The following is a 20,036-nucleotide window of genomic DNA, read 5'->3' as shown; positions in this document are numbered from 1 at the left end:
TCAAGGATAAGGTTCAGGAACTGGAGTCCACACACGACATTAAACATATCATTAACTAATCGGCAGTCCACATCAGAGGCCAAATCAAATCCATGCCAAAGATGCCATGCCCCCCAAAACCTGATGAACGTTCCAAGAACAGCGCAATGACAAACAGGAGATCCCATTCTTTGACCGATTGCCGAAAATGAGCCTGAAGACATTCGACAACAAGAAAAAAACAACACAGAAAGCTGTCAACAACGAAATTGTCCTGAAAAGCGACCGTAAACTATTTGGGCACATGCTGCTGGTGGCATCGAGCAGGAAGCTCAACATGAAGGATGTACTTCAGCATCCCCTTGGACCTTTTCCTTGGGCTCTAGCAAATGATGATGGGAGCCTGAAAAAATCAAACAAGTCAACGTTAGCAAGGAAGTTGGAGGGCAACTCATCTGCTGCTGAGACTATTGCACAACCGTCAGCCTGTATGATTGATGGCATGAGCATGATTCACAAGATGCGAGGTGATAACATGACCTTTGAGGAACTGTCAGATCATCTGCTTGTGTCCGTGCTCCGAGCTTCAGAAGGCAGCACAAGGGTTGACTTGATATTTGATGTGTATCACCAAATGTCCATCAAACGGGCAGAGAGGTCACTGAGGGGTTCCGACCAAGGAACCCGCTTTACCAACATTGTGCCCGGCCACAAGATCCAACAATGGAGATGTCTCCTTGCATGCGGAGAAAGTAAAATTAAACTAATCAGTTTCATTTTGACACAATGGCAGCAACCGCAACGAAGGCAGCAACTAGCCCAAAGAACTGTATACTTTACAAGTGGAGAAAAGTGTTTCAAACTCAACAGTGACTCTGTATCAGATGTGGCAGATTTGGCAAGTACACAAGAAGAAGCGGATACCCGGATCTTGCTACATGCTAAGCATGCTTCTGGCAACTACTCATCAATCATCATAGTTGCTGAGGACACAGATGTATTTATTCTGTGTTTAGCCTTCCAAAGAAAGATTGACTGTGACATGTACATCAAATGTGGATCTGCAACCAGAATAAGGTATATTGATGTCAAGAAAGTAGCTGATGCCATCGGTCAGAATGTATGTGCTTCATTGATCGGGCTGCATGTGTACACTGGTTGTGATAGCATCAGCGCATTCAGTGGACGAGGAAAATTAGCTGCTCTGAAACTTCTGAAGGAGAATGTCCAGTTCCAAGCAGCTTTCACAAAACTGGGGCAAGATTGGACATTGTCTGCAGAATTACTGGCGTATCTGGAGATGTTCACCTGTCGTCTTTAAGTGGCACAGACAGACATCGCACACGTCAATGAAATGCGTTACCAATGATTTAGAATCAAGAACGGAAACGTAGACTCTTCACAGTTGCCTCCATGCATGGATTCCCTAAAGATGCATGCTGTGAGGGCAAACTACCAAGCAGCCATTTGGCAGAGATCCCTGACCAACAAGCCCAGCATACAGAGTCCTGTTGACAGTAATGAGTGGACCCTGGACGACGAGGGACAGCTCATAGTCAACTGGATGACTGGTCCCATAGCACCCGATGCGGTCTTGGGATTCCTTTCATGCAAGTGCAAACGAATCTGCCAGTTGCCATCGTGCCAGTGCATGGCGAATGGCTTGAAATGTGCGGATGCCTGCAGGCTGGAAACATGTGACAACATGAAGGATGACGATGTAAATGATGACTTCATCGATTTGGACAATTCGGATAGTGACGATGAATAAATGAGTAGATGTACAACTGTATATGTACAGTCACGTGAAAAAGTAAGTACACCCCATGTAAAGTTTTGACTTTTTCAACATATTTCAACATACAGCTATTTGATCTTCATTTCAACAATATTGATAGATAAAGGTGATATAATATAACAAACTAGCGGGGTCACCCGTGGGAATCCCACGGGCATGGATGTGTGTGACATTTCGACATATTGAGTTAGATGCTGCACCTGCACATTCAGTTATATAAAATGGTTACTGGCAATAATTGATCACATCCACAAATGATGTAATCCACACAATTTATGTACTTTACATAACGTTAATAGGAATACATACATGCCCGTGTAGATGGGAAATACAGTTTGTTTGAAAGAAATCACAAATATCAGAAGAAAGTTTTAAAAATTTAGAACTATTCTCACTCAGAGTTAAACATCACCGTAATATTATGCGGTTGCTTCAACGTTTTCGTTGAATTATATGTCATCATTGTGAGATTTTTTTGGAATTTTTTTTTTTGAAATGAGATTTTTAGGCAAAACGGCAAAAAAGCATCAGAACAGCTGTGAAACAACATCAAAACAGCAGTGAAAAAGCATCAAAACAACAGTGGAAAGCGTCAAAACAGCAGTGAAAAAGCATCAAAACAGCTGAAAAAGCATCAAAACAGCAGTGAAAAAGCATCAAAACAGCAGTGAAAAAGCATCAGAACAGCTGTGAAAAAACAGCACTGAAAAAGCATCAAAACAGCAGTGAAAAAGCATCAAAACAGCAGTAAAAAGCATCAAAACAGCAACAATAGTCCGGTGATTTTTCAATCACCGCAACTAAATGTGTCGGAGTAATTAACTATTTTCCTTCGTGACCTCCTTTTGTTGCCTGAATGGTGTCACTGCAGGACCTCCGGGTAAACAACATTACGGGTGAAGATTCCACTGCGGCCATCAATTTTTCCCTGTTGGCCATTACTGACTACCTTTACCTTGACATCCTCAAATCGTTTAGCACGCGACAATGCAACATATAATTGGCCATGGCTGAAGACGGGTTCTTGTAGGTAAATCCCAACTTTGTGTAATGTTTGACCTTGACTCTTGTTTATTGAGAAAGAGAATGCCACACGAACTGGAAATTGATGGCGTTTGAGTACGAATGGTAGTGTTGTATCGGAAGGTGCAATACTAATCCTGGGTAAAAATGTGCGTGTTCCTTTGTGACTGCCAGAAATTATTTCTCCATCTATTATGTTTGGCAACAATCTTTTAACAACCAATCTTGCACCATTGCACAGTCCCTGTTTCGGATCAAAGTTACGGAGTAACATGATGACAGCACCATCTTTGAGACGAAGTTTGTGCAATGGCATTCCAGAAGGAGTTAATTGATTTAGGAATTCCATAGGATAATTTAGTGCCTCTTCAGGGTCATCACAGACAATGGAATCAGCGCTGAAGTACGTCTTTTCTTCCCCAGGAAATGCATCCAGTATCTCATCGTTGATCACAAATGTGGATTCATTCTTTGGACACAACACGGCTCGTTGTGCCAGCGCATCATAGTTTGAATGGATTTCGTTCAAATTACCAAAAACAGCCTCTGCTAAAGACATGTTGTCTTCTACACAGATACGATCAGGCAGTCGTTGGTCAGTCAGGCAGTCGTTTTTTTTTTTTTTGGCAAGGAACGGGCACCCACGTACGGGCAATGCCCTAGTGTTTGCTGAGCACTCCAACGTCTTTGTTGCTCAGCATGCCGTGCGAGTCTGTGTTGGCGTTCATCGACGGTCTCGTTCTCGCACCTCATCGTTGTTGCAGCAGCATCCTGTGCGAGTCTGTGTTCACGTTCTTCGAGGGTCTCGTTCTCCCTCCTCATCGTTGTTGCAGCAGCATCCTGTGCGAGTCTGTGTTCACGTTCGTCGAGGGTCTCGTTCTCCCTCCTCATCGTTGTTGCAGCAGCATCCTGTGCGAGTCTGTGTTCACGTTCGTCGAGGGTCTCGTTCTCCCTCCTCATCGTTGTTGCAGCAGCATCCTGTGCGAGTCTGTGTTCACGTTCGTCGAGGGTCTCGTTCTCCCTCCTCATCGTTGTTGCAGCAGCATCCTGTGCGAGTCTGTGTTCACGTTCGTCGAGGGTCTCGTTCTCCCTCCTCATCGTTGTTGCAGCAGCATCCTGTGCGAGTCTGTGTTCACGTTCGTCGAGGGTCTCGTTCTCCCTCCTCATCGTTGTTGCAGCAGCATCCTGTGCGAGTCTGTGTTCACGTTCCTCAACTGTCTCGTTCTCCTGTCTCATTCGTTTTCTTGCTGCAACCTGTTCAAGTCTGCATTGACGTTCGTCGACGGACTCGTTCTCCCGTCTCATTCGTTTTCTGGCTGCATCCTGTTCAAGTCTGCATTGACGTTCGACGACGGACTCGTTCGCCCTTCTCATTCGTTTTCTTGCTGCATCCTGTTCAGGTCTGCGTTCTTCATCCATTTTGGAAATGGAAGTTTCCACGCACCGCATGAATTGTCACGATCCTCAATAGGAAGTGTCTCATAATTATCAAATGACAAATGGCAAGTAAATTACATTGTGAAAATTTAATATTTCAAATAGACCTATTTAAAGTGTATGCGCAAATAACTAATAAATAAAAAAACGAAGAAATATGTCTCGGTAATTTCCTGAACTCGGTAATTTCTCGGTAATTTTACTTCCGGCTAAAAATGTTGAATGAAATAAAAACGAAGAAATATATGTCGTTTTGTGACGACTGTCACCAAAGGTAAACGGTGAATTCACTCGGTTTATTCGGTTCGGCTCGGTTTAAAGAAAAAGCGATAATGTCGAAATGTTGACGTCTGTGTCATGTTGGGCGGTGTATGATACTTGTTGGCTGTTGGGCGGTGATATGGTGTATTTTTAAAAATATATCTCTGCGTTTTCCCGCGTTGCTGACACCGAGTCTAAAACCATGATGGTGAGTTATATTGGAGATAAAGGCGTGAGAGAGACTCAATGGCCTTGAAGTTACAGGCATTTGAGAATTCATTTCGTTCTATAAACGGCAACTTTCATCGGATTTTCTTCTCGTTTTTTTTTCAACCGAGTCTAAAACTATGTTAGCGACTGTGAAAAATGAAATGATATATCGAATTTAAAATAGATATCGACACATTGCCGTCGGTGTCATGTTGGGCGGTGTATGATACACCATGACGCGATTTTAAAAAATATATCTCTGCATTTTCCCGCGTGTGTGGAATGTTTGTGGAAAATTAAAGATTTCAAATAAACCTATTTAAAGTGTATGCGCACATAACTAATAAAAAAAACGAAGAAATATCTCGGTAATTTCCTGAAACATATTTTACTTCCGGCTAATATGTTGAATGAAATAAAAACGAAGAAATATATGTCGGCATCATTGTTGACGTTTTTGTGACGACTATCATCAAACGAAATAGTAATATATCATAACGGAAAAGCAAAAGCGAATTTTTAATATATATCGACACATTGCCGGCGGTGTCATGTTGGGCGGTGTATGATACACCATGACGCGATTTTAAAAAATATATCTCTGCATTTTCCCGCGTGTGTGGATTGTTCTCAATTATTGCTGACACCGAGTCTAAAAGTAAAACCATCGATAAAAATGAAATCATATGGTGAGTTAGATTGGAGATAAAGGCGTGAGAGAGACTCAATGGCCTTGAAGTTACAGGCCTTTGAGAATTCATTTCGTTCTATAAACGGCAACTTTCATCGGATTTTCTTCCCGTTTTTTTTCAACCGAGTCTAAAACTATGTTAGCGACTGTGAAAAATGAAATGATTTATCGAATTTGATTTGAAATAAAACTGGGGGAGAGCAAGACACCACGGGCCTACAAAACAGGACTCAAAGCTATGCGAGTTAATAAAATGGTGGATATTTGTTTATAGCCACTCCCAGAATGGGTGGAGCTATGGGTGGAGCTACTCTGCAAACCGAGTAAGCCACACCCCGGACAGACACCCAACAGAAAGACAGACAGACAGACAGAATCATCTACGGCTATTATAATATAGATCATGAAACATTTACATTTTGTAGTCCACTGTATAATTTAAATAAACATAAATGCAAATTTTGCATGTGGAAAAAGTAAGTACACCCCTACATTTATCACTACTTCATATACCTAAAACTAGAATCAGGTGCACCAGCTCAGGTGCAAATGATTAGAACATCGTTAGAGAGGATTTTGGAGGAAGCTGTCTTATTTAAACCTCAGACATTTAGTTTGGTTTGCTCTTTGTTGTTGAAGTGTGCGGCGTCACGATGCTGAGATCAAAAGAGCTCTCCGAGGCCTTCAGAAAGAAGGTTATAGATGCCTACGAGTCTGGAAAGGGATTTAAAAAGATCTCCAAACAATTTGAAATCAATCATTTGACTGTCCAGAAGATCATCTACAAGTGGAGAAGATTCCAAACAACTGCCAACTTTTTCAGCCTAGGCCGCCCCAGCAAGTTCAGCCAGAGAGCAGACCGCAAGATGCTGAAAGAAGTCTCTAAGAACCCCAGAATGTCATCACGGGACCGACAGGTAGCTCTTGCCACTCTTGATGTCAAAGTGCACGAGTCTACCATTAGAAAGAGGCTGCACAAATTTGATCTCCATGGGAGGTGTGCCAGGAGGAAACCTTTGCTGTCCAGAAAGAACATCAGGGCAAGACTAAAGTTTGCCAATGAACACCTAGGCAAAGTCCAGCACTTCTGGAACAATGTGCTCTGGACAGATGAGTCCAATGTAGAGCTATTTGGTGAAAGTACCAGAAGACATGTTTGGCGAAAACCAAAGACAGCATTTGACCACAAGAACCTGATACCAATTGTAAAGCATGGTGGTGGAAATATTATGGTTTGGGGCAGCTTTGCTGCATCAGGGCCTGGGCAGCTCACCATCATAGAATCCACGATGAATTCTTCATTGTACCAGAGGGTGCTTGAGGATAATGTGAGGCCATCTGTCGGGAAGTTGAAGCTCAACCAAAGGTGGACCTTGCAACATGACAATGACCCTAAACATGCCAGTAAATCCACCAAGGAATGGCTGAAAAGAAAGAAATGGAGGGTTCTGGAATGGCCAAGTCAAAGCCCGGATCTAAATCCCATCGAGATGTTGTGTGGGGATTTGAAACGAGCTGTGCATGCAAGAAAGCCCTCAAACATCGTGCAGCTGAAAGAATTCTGCATGGAGGAGTGGGCAAAAATTTCTCCCAGTCGATGTCAGAGACTGGTGGACAGTTAGAAGAAACGCCTACTTGAGGTTGTTTCTGCCAAAGGGGGAAATACCACCGATTAGAGCCAAGGGTGTACTTACTTTTTCCACATGCGAAATTTGCATTTATGTTAATTTAAATTATACAATGGACTACAAAATGTAAATGTTTCATGATATTTGTTATATTATATCACCTTTATCGATCAATATTGTTGAAATGAAGATCAAATAGCTGTATGTTGAAATATGTTGAAAAAGTCAAAACTTTACATGGGGTGTACTTACTTTTTCACGTGACTGTATGTAATGTTTGTTATTGTCTGATTCATGGATTTATGCTGGAAGAGCATTTTATATGTGGAGCATGTGTTACTATGAAGTATTATGTCTGAAAACAGGACTACATACAAATGACTTTCCAAAAAAACTACTTGAATACGATATGATATTGTTTGTCAAGATGTCAATTTTATTCTTTTGTACTTGGATATTTTGTATTTACTGAAGGCAACAACAGTAAAACATTTTAGCGTGTAATCATCATTAGTTTGTCTTCTGAATTGGAGTCATGTATGTGAGGAAATGTTGCATATGAAAGGGGCAAGAAAGAAAATTGTTGTGTCTGTTTGGCTCAAGGCTTAGGCTCAAAATATAATGAGCTACAATATGGTTAAACTCTTTGAGACAACTTCAAAATCTATATTAAATTGAGTTTTAACATGTTGTGGTTAGTGTAACCTTATATCACGATGTACCACGAGTCTCGGAAACAATTTCGATTGGTTTGATAAAGTTGTACCTTTAAACATGCTCGTTTGAGGATTGTTTCTGTTTTGCGACCCCTATCTCACATTTTTAGCTCTACAGACATTAAGCTACTCTCCACAAATATCCATCATGTTGTTTTGCATTACAGATACATATAGCTAACAGAAAATAACTAAAAAGTCTGGTGCCCTCTCATGGTAGCAATTGTCACAATTTGGCCAAGAAGCTCATGGACTAATTCCACTGAGGGAGTTTTTGACAAAGCCCTCACTCCCGCCCTTCTCGTGTCCAGCAGCAAGGGGAAGCCCCAGCCCTCCCCTCGCATGTAAAAGTTGCTTTGTACAGTGCACATAATCGAACAACTTGGCGTTCCACTTCCCTGTACAGTACCTGGCGTGTTTGAAAAGGTGTTCGAGGGAATGTAGTGGTGCAAGAAGGTAATAGAAGGTTGTGGCGGGCACAAGGGACAATAATTCCGCGCACCAGTGGGTGGCGGGAGCGTCCAGGCGGGGAACGAAAGCGCATGCCCTGCCTTTCGACCGATCGGCCACGCCCTGGGACAAGGCGTGGCCTCGGGACGTACATATATGCGGGCTCTAAGCTCGAGCCCGCCCAGTGCTGAAGTGCGAGCTGTTAATAAAGACTCTGTTTGTACCAACGCATTGTGGCCTACCTCTCTGGCAATGGAGTCGTGTGTGCACAGCACCACACTGGTGACCCCGATTGGTTCAGCCGTTGCTGACCCCCGAACGCGCCATGGCTACCAACGCCGTCGCCGTCAAACTCCCGGAGTTTTGGGAAGCACAAGCCGACGTTTGGTTTGAGCAGGCCGAAGCTCAATTTCAGCTCCGAGGCATCACGGCAGACGAGACCCGGTACTACAACGTGGTCGCCGCCCTCGGGCCCGGCACTGCCGCCCGAGTCGTGTCCATCCTTCGGCGCCCGCCGGGCGACAACAAGTACGAGGCGCTCAAACATCTCCTCCTCGCCACGTTCGGGCTCACGGAGATCGAACGGGCCAACTGCCTCCTGGACCTTCCTGCCCTCGGCGACACACGACCATCCATTACATGCTGTCGCTGCTTGGAGACCAGAGCCCGGATTTCCTGTTTCGTGCACTTTTCCTCCGCCAGCTACCGATACAGGCGCGCCTCGCGCTGGCCGGTTCCAAAATCACGGAACCCTGGCCGGAGAGGCCGACAAGTTTTTCACGGCATGCGACACGCGGTCGGTTTACGGTGCTGCCGTAGTGGATCCCGGGGCAGAGGCTACAGCTCCCCCGGCTTCCCTCATGGCCGCTGCTGCGCCCCGCCCACTACCACCGCCGCCACCACCACGGCCGCCGCGGCCATCACCGCCGCAAACCTGGTGCTACTACCACGCCAGGTTCAGCCGCAAGGCTAAAACGTGTCGCCCGCCGTGCTCTTTTGATGGGTCCGGAAATGACCGGGCCGGCGCTCATTAGCGGCCCTGAGCGTCGGCCATTCCGGTAGCCTCCTGTTCATCACGGACACCTTGTCCGGGCACCGTTTCCTTTGCGACACAGGAGCGCAGGTAAGCGTCCTCCCCGCCTCCACGTCCGACAAGCAAGCCGCGGGCCGGGGCCCCGCTTTGCTTGCCGCCAACGGTACACCCATCCGCACATTCGGGAAGCATTGCCTCTCACTGCGGTTCGGAGGGCAGCGCTTTCAATGGTCGTTCGTGACTGCCAGCATGCCAATGGCCCTGCTGGGCGCGGACTTCCTATGTGCGCATGGGCTGTTGGTCGACGTGAAGCGCAGAAGTCTCGTCCAGGCCGAAACCTTCAGCTCGCTCGCTTGTTCGCTGTGCGGCTTGTTGAGCGGCTCACTGAGCAGCTCACCGAGCGGCTTGCCAAGCGGCTTGCTGGAAGGTTCCGTCCCGGCGAGTTTAGTTTGCACGCTTCCGGCAGCGGACGACTTTACCCGCCTCCTAGCCAGTTTCCCGGCCCTCACGCGGCCCACCTTCTCAGCGGTGGCGGTTAGGCATGGGGTGGAGCACCATATACCCACGGTCGGGCCGCCGGTCTACGCCCGGGCACGCCGACTCGAACCCACGAAGCTCGCCGTGGCGAAAGCGGAGTTCGCCACGCTGGAGCGGCTGGGGATCGTACGGCGCTCCAACAGCGCTTGGGCTTCTCCTCTGCACATTGTGCCGAAGCCCGGCGGGGGATGGCGGCCGTGCGGGGACTACCGCCGGCTCAATGATGCCACCACCCCTGACCGCTACCCGGTCCCGCATATCCAGGACTTTTCCGCCCGGTTGGCAAACACGACCGTGTTTTCCATGGTGGATCTCATCCGGGGCTACCACCAGGTCCCCGTACAACCGGGCGATGTCCCGAAGACCGCCGTCATCACCCCTTTCGGCCTCTTCGAGTTCCTGCGAATGCCTTTCGGGTTGAAGAATGCCGCCCAGGCGTTCCAACGGCTTATGGACAGTGTCTTGCGCGACTTACCTTTCCTATTTGTCTACCTGGACGACATCCTAGTCGCGAGCGCGTCCCCGGGAGGAGCACCTGCTCCACCTCTGCACGCTTTTCGAACACCTGGGCCAGCATGGCCTAATCATAAACCCCGCGAAGTGCCGTTTCGGCGTCGCCACCATCGACTTCTTGGGGCACCGCATCACCCGGCACGGGGCCGTCCCTTTACCGGCCAAGGTGGAGGCGGTCAGGGATTTCTCGCGACCCTGCACGATCAAGGAGCTCCAGGAGTTCCTGGGCATGGTAAATTTTTACCACCGCTTCGTGCCCCACGTCGCCCAGCTCCTCTGCCCCCTGCACGAGGCCCTCCGGGGCAAGCCGGGCAAAGGTGACATCGCGTGGTCGGAGCCGATGGCCATGGCATTTGCGGGAGCAAAGCTGGCCCTGGCAACGCCACCATGCTGGCGCACCCGGCGCCCGATGTGCCGATCGCCCTCACCACCGACGCGTCGGACTACGCGGTGGGCGCAGTGCACGAGCAGTGGGTGCGTGGTGCTTGGCAACCGCTGGCGTTTCTTAGCCGGCAGCTTCGCCCGCACGAACGCCGCTACAGCACCTTCGACCGCGAGCTGCTCGGGCTCCACCTGGCGGTCCGACACTTCCGCCATCTGCTGGAGGGCCGCCCGTTCACGGCTTTCGTCGACCACAAGCCCCTTGTGTTCGCGATGGCCAAGGTCGCTGAGCCATGGTCAGCACGGCAGCAGCGTCACCTCTCTGCCATGTCCGAGTATACGACGGACATCCGTCACGTGGCGGGTAAAGACAACCCGGTGGCGGATTGCCTTTCCCGGTCCGTCGCGCACGCGGTCCACCTCGCGATCGACTATGCCCGGATGGCGGAGGACCAGACCGCCGACCCCGGCGTCCAGGCCTTGCGGACCGCCGTCACAGGCCTCCGCGTCACCGAGGTGCCGTTCGCCACCGCGGGCGCGGCCCTCCTGTGCGACGTCTCCCTCGGCTGGCCTCGCCCCATCGTGCCGCTGGCTGGCAGCGCCCAGTGTTCGACGCCATCCACGGCCTGTCCCACCCGGGCACGAAGGCCTCCCAGAAGCTCGTCGCGGCGAAGTTCGTCTGGCATGGCCTCAGGAAGGACGTCCGCGACTGGGCCAGGATGTGCCTCGCGTGCTAGCGCGCAAAGGTCCACCGCCACAGCCAGGCCCCGTTGGCCCCGTTTGCGGTGCCTGAGCGTCGGTTCGACCACGTGCACGTCGACCTGGTGGGACCTCTGCCCCCCACGCAGGGGTTCACCCACCTCCTCACCATGTTGGACCGCACCACACGGTTGCCGGAGGCCGTCCCATTGGCGGCGACGTCTGCGGCTGATGTGGCGCAAGCCTTCATCGCCACTTGGGTTGCCCGGTTCGGTGCCCCCTCGGACATCTTGTCCGACCGCGGCCCCCAGTTCACCTTGGAGATCTGGGCCGCGGTGGCGCAAGGGCTCGGCGTGAAACTACACCGCACCACGGCCTACCACCCCCAGGCCAATGGCCTGTGCGAGCACTTTCATCGCTCGATGAAGGCCGCGCTCCGGGCCAGCCTCTGCGATGGCAGCTGGGCCGACAGGCTCCCCTGGGTCCTGCTAGGCCTCAGGACGGCGCCCAAGGACGACCTGCGCGCGTCCTCGGCGGAGCTGGTCTTGGGGTACCGGGCGAATTTATCCCCTACTCCACGGCTCCTTGGTCCGCGGCGCAACAGCGCTCCGCCCTTCAGGAGACCGCCCGGAGGTTCGCCCCGGTGCCGACGGCACACCACGGTTGCCCGTCTTCCCACGTCGCCCCGGAGCTTCGCATGGCGGAGTACGTCTTCGTCCGGCACGACGCCCACCGGGCACCGCTACGGCCCCCGTACGACGGGCCCTTCCGCGTGCTGGAGACCGGGGACAAATATTTCACCATTGACATCGGCGGTGCCCCGGATCCCATCTCCGTGGACTGCCTCAAGCCGGCCCACCTCGATCTGGACCACCCCCCGCAAGCAGCTCTGCCCCCGCATCGAGGCCGCCCCCCGGTGGTCGGACCCCCGGCACCTCCCAGACCCGCCGTCCCGCTACCCCCCAGCCCTGCACCCATCGCCTGGGGGCGTTTCGGACGGGTCATCCGGCTTCCCCGCAAACTCACCCTTCAGGTGCGCGGGAATTCTGGGGGGGCACGTGTGGCGGGCACAAGGGACAATAATTCCGCGCACCAGTGGGTGGCGCAAGCGTCCAGGCGGGGAACGAAAGCGCATGCCTCGCCTTTCGACCGATCGGCCACGCCCGGGGACAAGGCGTGGCCTCGGGACATATATGCGGGCTCTAAGTTCGAGCCCGCCCAGTGCTGAAGTGCGAGCTCTTAATAAAGACTCTGTTTGTACCAACGCGTTGTGGCCTACCTCTCTGGCAATCGATTCGTGTGTGCACAGCACCACAAGGTATTATTTAGGTAGTAGGTTGTAGACAGCAACCACTCAGGGTAGTACTACCATTCTGACTTAGGAGCGTTAAAGTGGTGACCGGAACCATCTTACATGCTTTCTGCCTCACTTTCTGCTGGTCTTGCTTTCTGCCTCACTCAAACTATAGGTACGGGGCTAGCTTTGATCTCTCTCTCTTTCGTGCAAACAAACATCATACACCTTTCATCATACGCTTCTCTTTTATTTCAGGCCTGGCCTCGATGAGGATTGTATAGTCCGTGACTGGGGCCTTCAACATAAAAAAAAGAATTAAAAAAAGGTATTATGGCCGATCCAGAGGATTATTGGTAATAATATTAATTGTTACTGATAGTGGATTTATAGCCTGGTGTTGGCTTAGCGGTTAGGGTGCTGGCTTGGGATCCTAGGATCCTCGGTTCGAATCCCGGTCGATCGCTGAATTAACGCCAGGGAGGGTTGACTCAGCCTGTCATCCTTCTGAGGTCGGAAAATTGAGTACCAGTTCACTGGTAATTCTCTGTGTGTCGCAAGGGGCGACTAACAGGGTTGGCGGCAGGAAGGGCATCCGGCCGTAAAACTGCTTCAAAAAACAGGGGACCACGGTGCCCGAAAAAGGCCAACCCCTGCTCTGTGGGGAAAAATGGCCTCTCAAGGTGGCTTACTAATAGTGGATTTGGTTGTCGCTGCGGGTTTGGACAGAAGCTAATGATAAATGAGTGAAGAGTTGAACAAATAGATGGACCAGAGGTGTGAATGAACCAGTCGTGGGATTGAACAGACTAGGGCATGCCCGTACTATATATATACTAGCGGGGTCACCCGTGGGAATCCCACGGGCATGGATGTGTGTGACATTTCGACATATTGAGTTAGATGCTGCACCTGCACATTCAGTTATATAAAATGGTTACTGGCAATAATTGATCACATCCACAAATGATGTAATCCACACAATTTATGTACTTTACATAACGTTAATAGGAATACATACATGCCCGTGTAGATGGGAAATACAGTTTGTTTGAAAGAAATCACAAATATCAGAAGAAAGTTTTAAAAATTTAGAACTATTCTCACTCAGAGTTAAACAACACCGTAATATTATGCGGTTGCTTCAACGTTTTCGTTGAATTATATGTCATCATTGTGAGATTTTTTTGGAATTTTTTTTTTTGAAATGAGATTTTTAGGCAAAACGGCAAAAAAGCAACAGAACAGCTGTGAAACAACATCAAAACAGCAGTGAAAAAGCATCAAAACAACAGTGGAAAGCGTCAAAACAGCAGTGAAAAAGCATCAAAACAGCTGAAAAAGCATCAAAACAGCAGTGAAAAAGCATCAAAACAGCAGTGAAAAAGCATCAGAACAGCTGTGAAAAAACAGCACTGAAAAAGCATCAAAACAGCAGTGAAAAAGCATCAAAACAGCAGTAAAAAGCATCAAAACAGCAACAATAGTCCGGTTATTTTTCAATCACCGCAACTAAATGTGTCGGAGTAATTAACTATTTTCCTTCGTGACCTCCTTTTGTTGCCTGAATGGTGTCACTGCAGGACCTCCGGGTAAACAACATTACGGGTGAAGATTCCACTGCGGCCATCAATTTTTCCCTGTTGGCCATTACTGACTACCTTTACCTTGACATCCTCAAATCGTTTAGCACGCGACAATGCAACATATAATTGGCCATGGCTGAAGACGGGTTCTGGTAGGTAAATCCCAACTTTGTGTAATGTTTGACCTTGACTCTTGTTTATTGAGAAAGAGAATGCCACACGAACTGGAAATTGATGGCGTTTGAGTACGAATGGTAGTGTTGTATCGGAAGGTGCAATACTAATCCTGGGTAAAAATGTGCGTGTTCCTTTGTGACTGCCAGAAATTATTTCTCCATCTATTATGTTTGGCAACAATCTTTTAACAACCAATCTTGCACCATTGCACAGTCCCTGTTTCGGATCAAAGTTACGGAGTAACATGATGACAGCACCATCTTTGAGACGAAGTTTGTGCAATGGCATTCCAGAAGGAGTTAATTGATTTAGGAATTCCATAGGATAATTTAGTGCCTCTTCAGGGTCATCACAGACAATGGAATCAGCGCTGAAGTACGTCTTTTCTTCCCCAGGAAATGCATCCAGTATCTCATCGTTGATCACAAATGTGGATTCATTCTTTGGACACAACACGGCTCGTTGTGCCAGCGCATCATAGTTTGAATGGATTTCGTTCAAATTACCAAAAACAGCCTCTGCTAAAGACATGTTGTCTTCTACACAGATACGATCAGGCAGTCGTATTAAATCTGAGTCAGGAATTGTTTCCACAGTCCCATTTCCAACCGACAGTAACCATTTTGAGAATTCTTCGTCATCATTAGCTCTCATGTTTGATTTTAAGTTCAGCAGTTTGAACTTTGGCCACAACTTGCTACGCTTGATGCATGTGGCGATGATTGCTGCAGGTGCAGCGCGAGGTACAACGGGCAAAACCTGCCTGAAGTCCCCACCAAGAAGTAAGACCTTTCCACCAAAAGGAATGTTGTTGCTGGTTACATCCCGGAGACATCGATCAACAGCCGCTAAAGCATATGCTGGAGCCATAGGTGCTTCATCCCAAATGAATAGGTTGGCCTTCCTTAGAGTATCTGCATCTTTACTCGTAGGTGATATGTTGCATGTGGAGTTTTCCAAAATGGGCACTGGCAATTTAAATCGATGGTGCGATGTACGGCCCCCTGCTAGCAATGTTGCTGCAATGCCCGAGTACGCCATTGGAAGAACCAAACGACACTGGCCTTGCAAGATGTGCAGAAGCGTATTATAGAGAAAGGTCTTGCCACTTCCGCTCGGTCCATCAACGAAAAACAACCGGTTGCCTGTGTACTGGTCCCTACAATGAACGGCCTGTAGGACCTCATCTACAATTTTGATTTGGTCATCATTTAGTAGTTGTCTGTTGTTTTCACCTTTTTCATGTTCATCTCCCGGTACATACTGATAATCATCGCTCGAAAGATCTTCAACAGTGTCTGGAGGTACTGGTAACTGAAATGCTTCCAAGGTCTGTCCATGTCTTAGGAGGAAGGACTGTATTTCTCGCAATGCCATGAAAATACTTTGTTCCAAGATATGGCCGCTGTGCACAAAATCTTCGCAAAGGTCGTTTTTATATTTTTCCCACAGTGCCGACGTGTCTGTTGGTGTGCAGAATATGCATAGGGTTGCAAAAAGAGATCTCAATTGTTGTGGCATGGCAAAGATAACTCCATCAGCTAAGGACCTGTCCCATTCTGTATCATCTTCTGTTAAATGTAATTTCCTGGCTGCATCCTTGTATGTTTCACAAACTGCTCCATCTACGGTTCTGAGATCTTCAAATGATGTTTTACCAGGGCAGTGCAGCAGGAGTACACGAAGATGAAAGCGCTCAATGTCCATAGGGCTTGCCGAAACCATGCGTCCGATAACCTTGTTGCCGCCCCGGCGTCGAAGTTTCCATGTCTTTTGTCCATCTTCAAATACGTAATATTTTGGAATGTCATGGTACAGATAACTTCGTGCCTCAGGGTCTCTCTGGTTTAACTGAAACCAAGCTGTAAGTGTTGTACCCCTATGTCGTACAATGGCTTCTTCCTCGTTACCATCCCTGAACACAACAGTCTGCAATTCAGGTAAGTGTACCGCAAGTCTGGTGATGGAATGGGACTGTTTGTGCATTTCAAATTCCATCAATCTCCATGCTGCCTCTGGGGCACTGACATATCTACAGTCCAAATAGGTCTTTATTTCGTCCACCTCCACTCTCCCGCGCTCTCGAATTTCGATGCTGGCACAGTCATGTCCCTTGTACACATATTTAAATAAGTACTTTATACTCTTTATGCTTGCGCAAACCTCAATGTTGATGTGTGCTCTGTACTTCTTCAGTAAATAAGCATTGAATGGGACGACATATTGGCAATCAACATCGGTTCCATGAACGGTTATGGTGGGTCCATTTGGGGGACGCTTGTAAAGGGCATAGCCATCTATGCTCGCAAGTGTCTCTGCAGCATACGCTTTTGGAAAGCCTTTACTGCACACTCCATCTTTCACACAAATCGAATGGCGATTTAAATTGCCACACGGACCATGTATCATGTGAGACTTCACCAAGGAATGGATCTCTGGTGACTCATTTGAATTAGGAATTTGTGCGGAAACAATTCTGTCAATGTCTTCAGCGGTACAAATTTTATCTTCTTGGCACAGCATGAGTAATATGTGGGCATGCGGTAGGCCACGCTTCTGATACTCGACGACGTAGAGAAATGCACGTACTTTGCCCAACACGTGCTTCTTCGTTATATCGTCGATTAACTCTTTTAATTTCAGATGAAACACGCGTGCCACTAAATCTGGTCTGCCTTCAGCTCGTTGGTGTTGGCCGATGTTTTCTTGTATCTCTGTCCATTTTGGATTACACGTGAACGTGATGTAAAGATCTGGTTTTCCGAATTTGCGAACAATGGCCATAGCATCTTGGTAGTTCTGCTGCATAGCTCTGGGACTCCCTGCAAAACTCGACGGCAAAATGACGATACGACCGACAGGACGTTGGTTATCAGCAGCAACGTTCTGGACGTGGTCCAGTAGTCCTCTGTATTCCATGGCTCTAAGGGTTTCCTGATTTTGTTTGAAGTATTGCAGTCGATTTGCTTCTGCCTTGCAATAACCGTCGACAACATACTGCTGGAACAATTTCCCCGAAGAATGGATAGTGCTGAATTCATTTCGAATAGCCAGTCGGTAGGCATAGAATTCACGATGAGTTACCTTGTTTCGAACCGCAGTCTGTCGCTGGTGAGGCATGTTTATCATCCATCCAGGCTCGCCATGTGGAAAGAGAATGGGATATGTCATGGGATCAATGTGAGAGGAAAGTGGAGAGAGATTGTGTAAGCCCTGGTCATGCAAATGAACCTGGAAATCCCTGTTTGCAGGTGGTTCACCATCTTGTCCACTAACGAAGACAGCAGCAATTTCATCAGCAGTTGGTATGTTGTAACGTCTTTGGTCGTCTGCACACAGTCGACGAAAATGCATTTCCAAGGTAGAAGGGAGGCGATCTTCAAGGACAGCTTTCCTGATTTCTTCCTGTTCACGCTCGAACATAGTCTTGTAACATGTGACATAAGGATTAACGTCAGATAGTATGTTGTGCAGTTCTGCCATCAATTCTTGCAAACATCTGTGATTCTCAGGTCGATTCATACGTTCCTTTGTAGCTTGAGCTGTATCCAAAATAAATAATTGTGCAAATTGTGCTTGTTCATGTACATGTGATGGATGTAATGGACCACAGCGATGGTAAATTTGACCGTGGATTTTGAAACAGTATGGTCCATTTCCTGGAGGAGATGAGATCTGAGCACCCATTGATGCAAAAGCTAATGCCGAATTGTAATTCCGGATATTGTCTCGGAAGTTGCGACATTTTCCATCGTCACCCTGATAAAGTTGTTGCAGTCGAGCAGGTACGGCAAATAGGGGAGGCAATTTAACTTTTCCCTTGGAACAACACAGTGTAAATCCATCCCCTTGTCCTGTTGATTCATTTGTGAAATGGTGTGCAGAACAGTACACACATGGTGACGTCATTGGACCGCATTTATGCTCTTGAACAATATTATCGGATACTTCGGCCGGATCCATTATGGCTGCGGTTGTATATGTTTGCTGAGCACTCCAACGTCTTTGTTGCTCAGCATGCCGTGCGAGTCTGTGTTGGCGTTCATCGACGGTCTCGTTCTCGCACCTCATCGTTGTTGCAGCAGCATCCTGTGCGAGTCTGTGTTCACGTTCGTCGAGGGTCTCGTTCTCCCTCCTCATCGTTGTTGCAGCAGCATCCTGTGCGAGTCTGTGTTCACGTTCGTCGAGGGTCTCGTTCTCCCTCCTCATCGTTGTTGCAGCAGCATCCTGTGCGAGTCTGTGTTCACGTTCGTCGAGGGTCTCGTTCTCCCTCCTCATCGTTGTTGCAGCAGCATCCTGTGCGAGTCTGTGTTCACGTTCGTCGAGGGTCTCGTTCTCCCTCCTCATCGTTGTTGCAGCAGCATCCTGTGCGAGTCGGTGTTCACGTTCCTCAACTGTCTCGTTCTCCTGTCTCATTCGTTTTCTTGCTGCAACCTGTTCAAGTCTGCATTGACGTTCGTCGACGGACTCGTTCTCCCGTCTCATTCGTTTTCTGGCTGCATCCTGTTCAAGTCTGCATTGACGTTCGACGACGGACTCGTTCGCCCTTCTCATTCGTTTTCTAGCTGCATCCTGTTCAGGTCTGCGTTCTTCATCCATTTTGGAAATGGAAGTTTCCACGCACCGCATGAATTGTCACGATCCTCAATAGGAAGTGTCTCATAATTATCAAATGACAAATGGCAAGTAAATTACATTGTGAAAATTTAATATTTCAAATAGACCTATTTAAAGTGTATGCGCAAATAACTAATAAATAAAAAAACGAAGAAATATGTCTCGGTAATTTCCTGAACTCGGTAATTTCTCGGTAATTTTACTTCCGGCTAAAAATGTTGAATGAAATAAAAACGAAGAAATATATGTCGTTTTGTGACGACTGTCACCAAAGGTAAACGGTGAATTCACTCGGTTTATTCGGTTCGGCTCGGTTTAAAGAAAAAGCGATAATGTCGAAATGTTGACGTCTGTGTCATGTTGGGCGGTGTATGATACTTGTTGGCTGTTGGGCGGTGATATGGTGTATTTTTAAAAATATATCTCTGCGTTTTCCCGCGTTGCTGACACCGAGTCTAAAACCATGATGGTGAGTTATATTGGAGATAAAGGCGTGAGAGAGACTCAATGGCCTTGAAGTTACAGGCATTTGAGAATTCATTTCGTTCTATAAACGGCAACTTTCATCGGATTTTCTTCTCGTTTATTTTCAACCGAGTCTAAAACTATGTTAGCGACTGTGAAAAATGAAATGATATATCGAATTTAAAATAGATATCGACACATTGCCGTCGGTGTCATGTTGGGCGGTGTATGATACACCATGACGCGATTTTAAAAAATATATCTCTGCATTTTCCCGCGTGTGTGGAATGTTTGTGGAAAATTAAAGATTTCAAATAAACCTATTTAAAGTGTATGCGCACATAACTAATAAAAAAAACGAAGAAATATCTCTCGGTAATTTCCTGAAACATATTTTACTTCCGGCTAATATGTTGAATGAAATAAAAACGAAGAAATATATGTCGGCATCATTGTTGACGTTTTTGTGACGACTATCATCAAACGAAATAGTAATATATCATAACGGAAAAGCAAAAGCGAATTTTTAATATATATCGAC

Source organism: Myxine glutinosa, chromosome 1 (assembly GCF_964187855.1).
Source record: "Myxine glutinosa chromosome 1, kmMyxGlut1.1, whole genome shotgun sequence".
Classification (NCBI taxonomy): Eukaryota; Metazoa; Chordata; class Myxini; order Myxiniformes; family Myxinidae; genus Myxine; species Myxine glutinosa.
Note: the sequence above shows the minus strand (reverse complement) of the source record.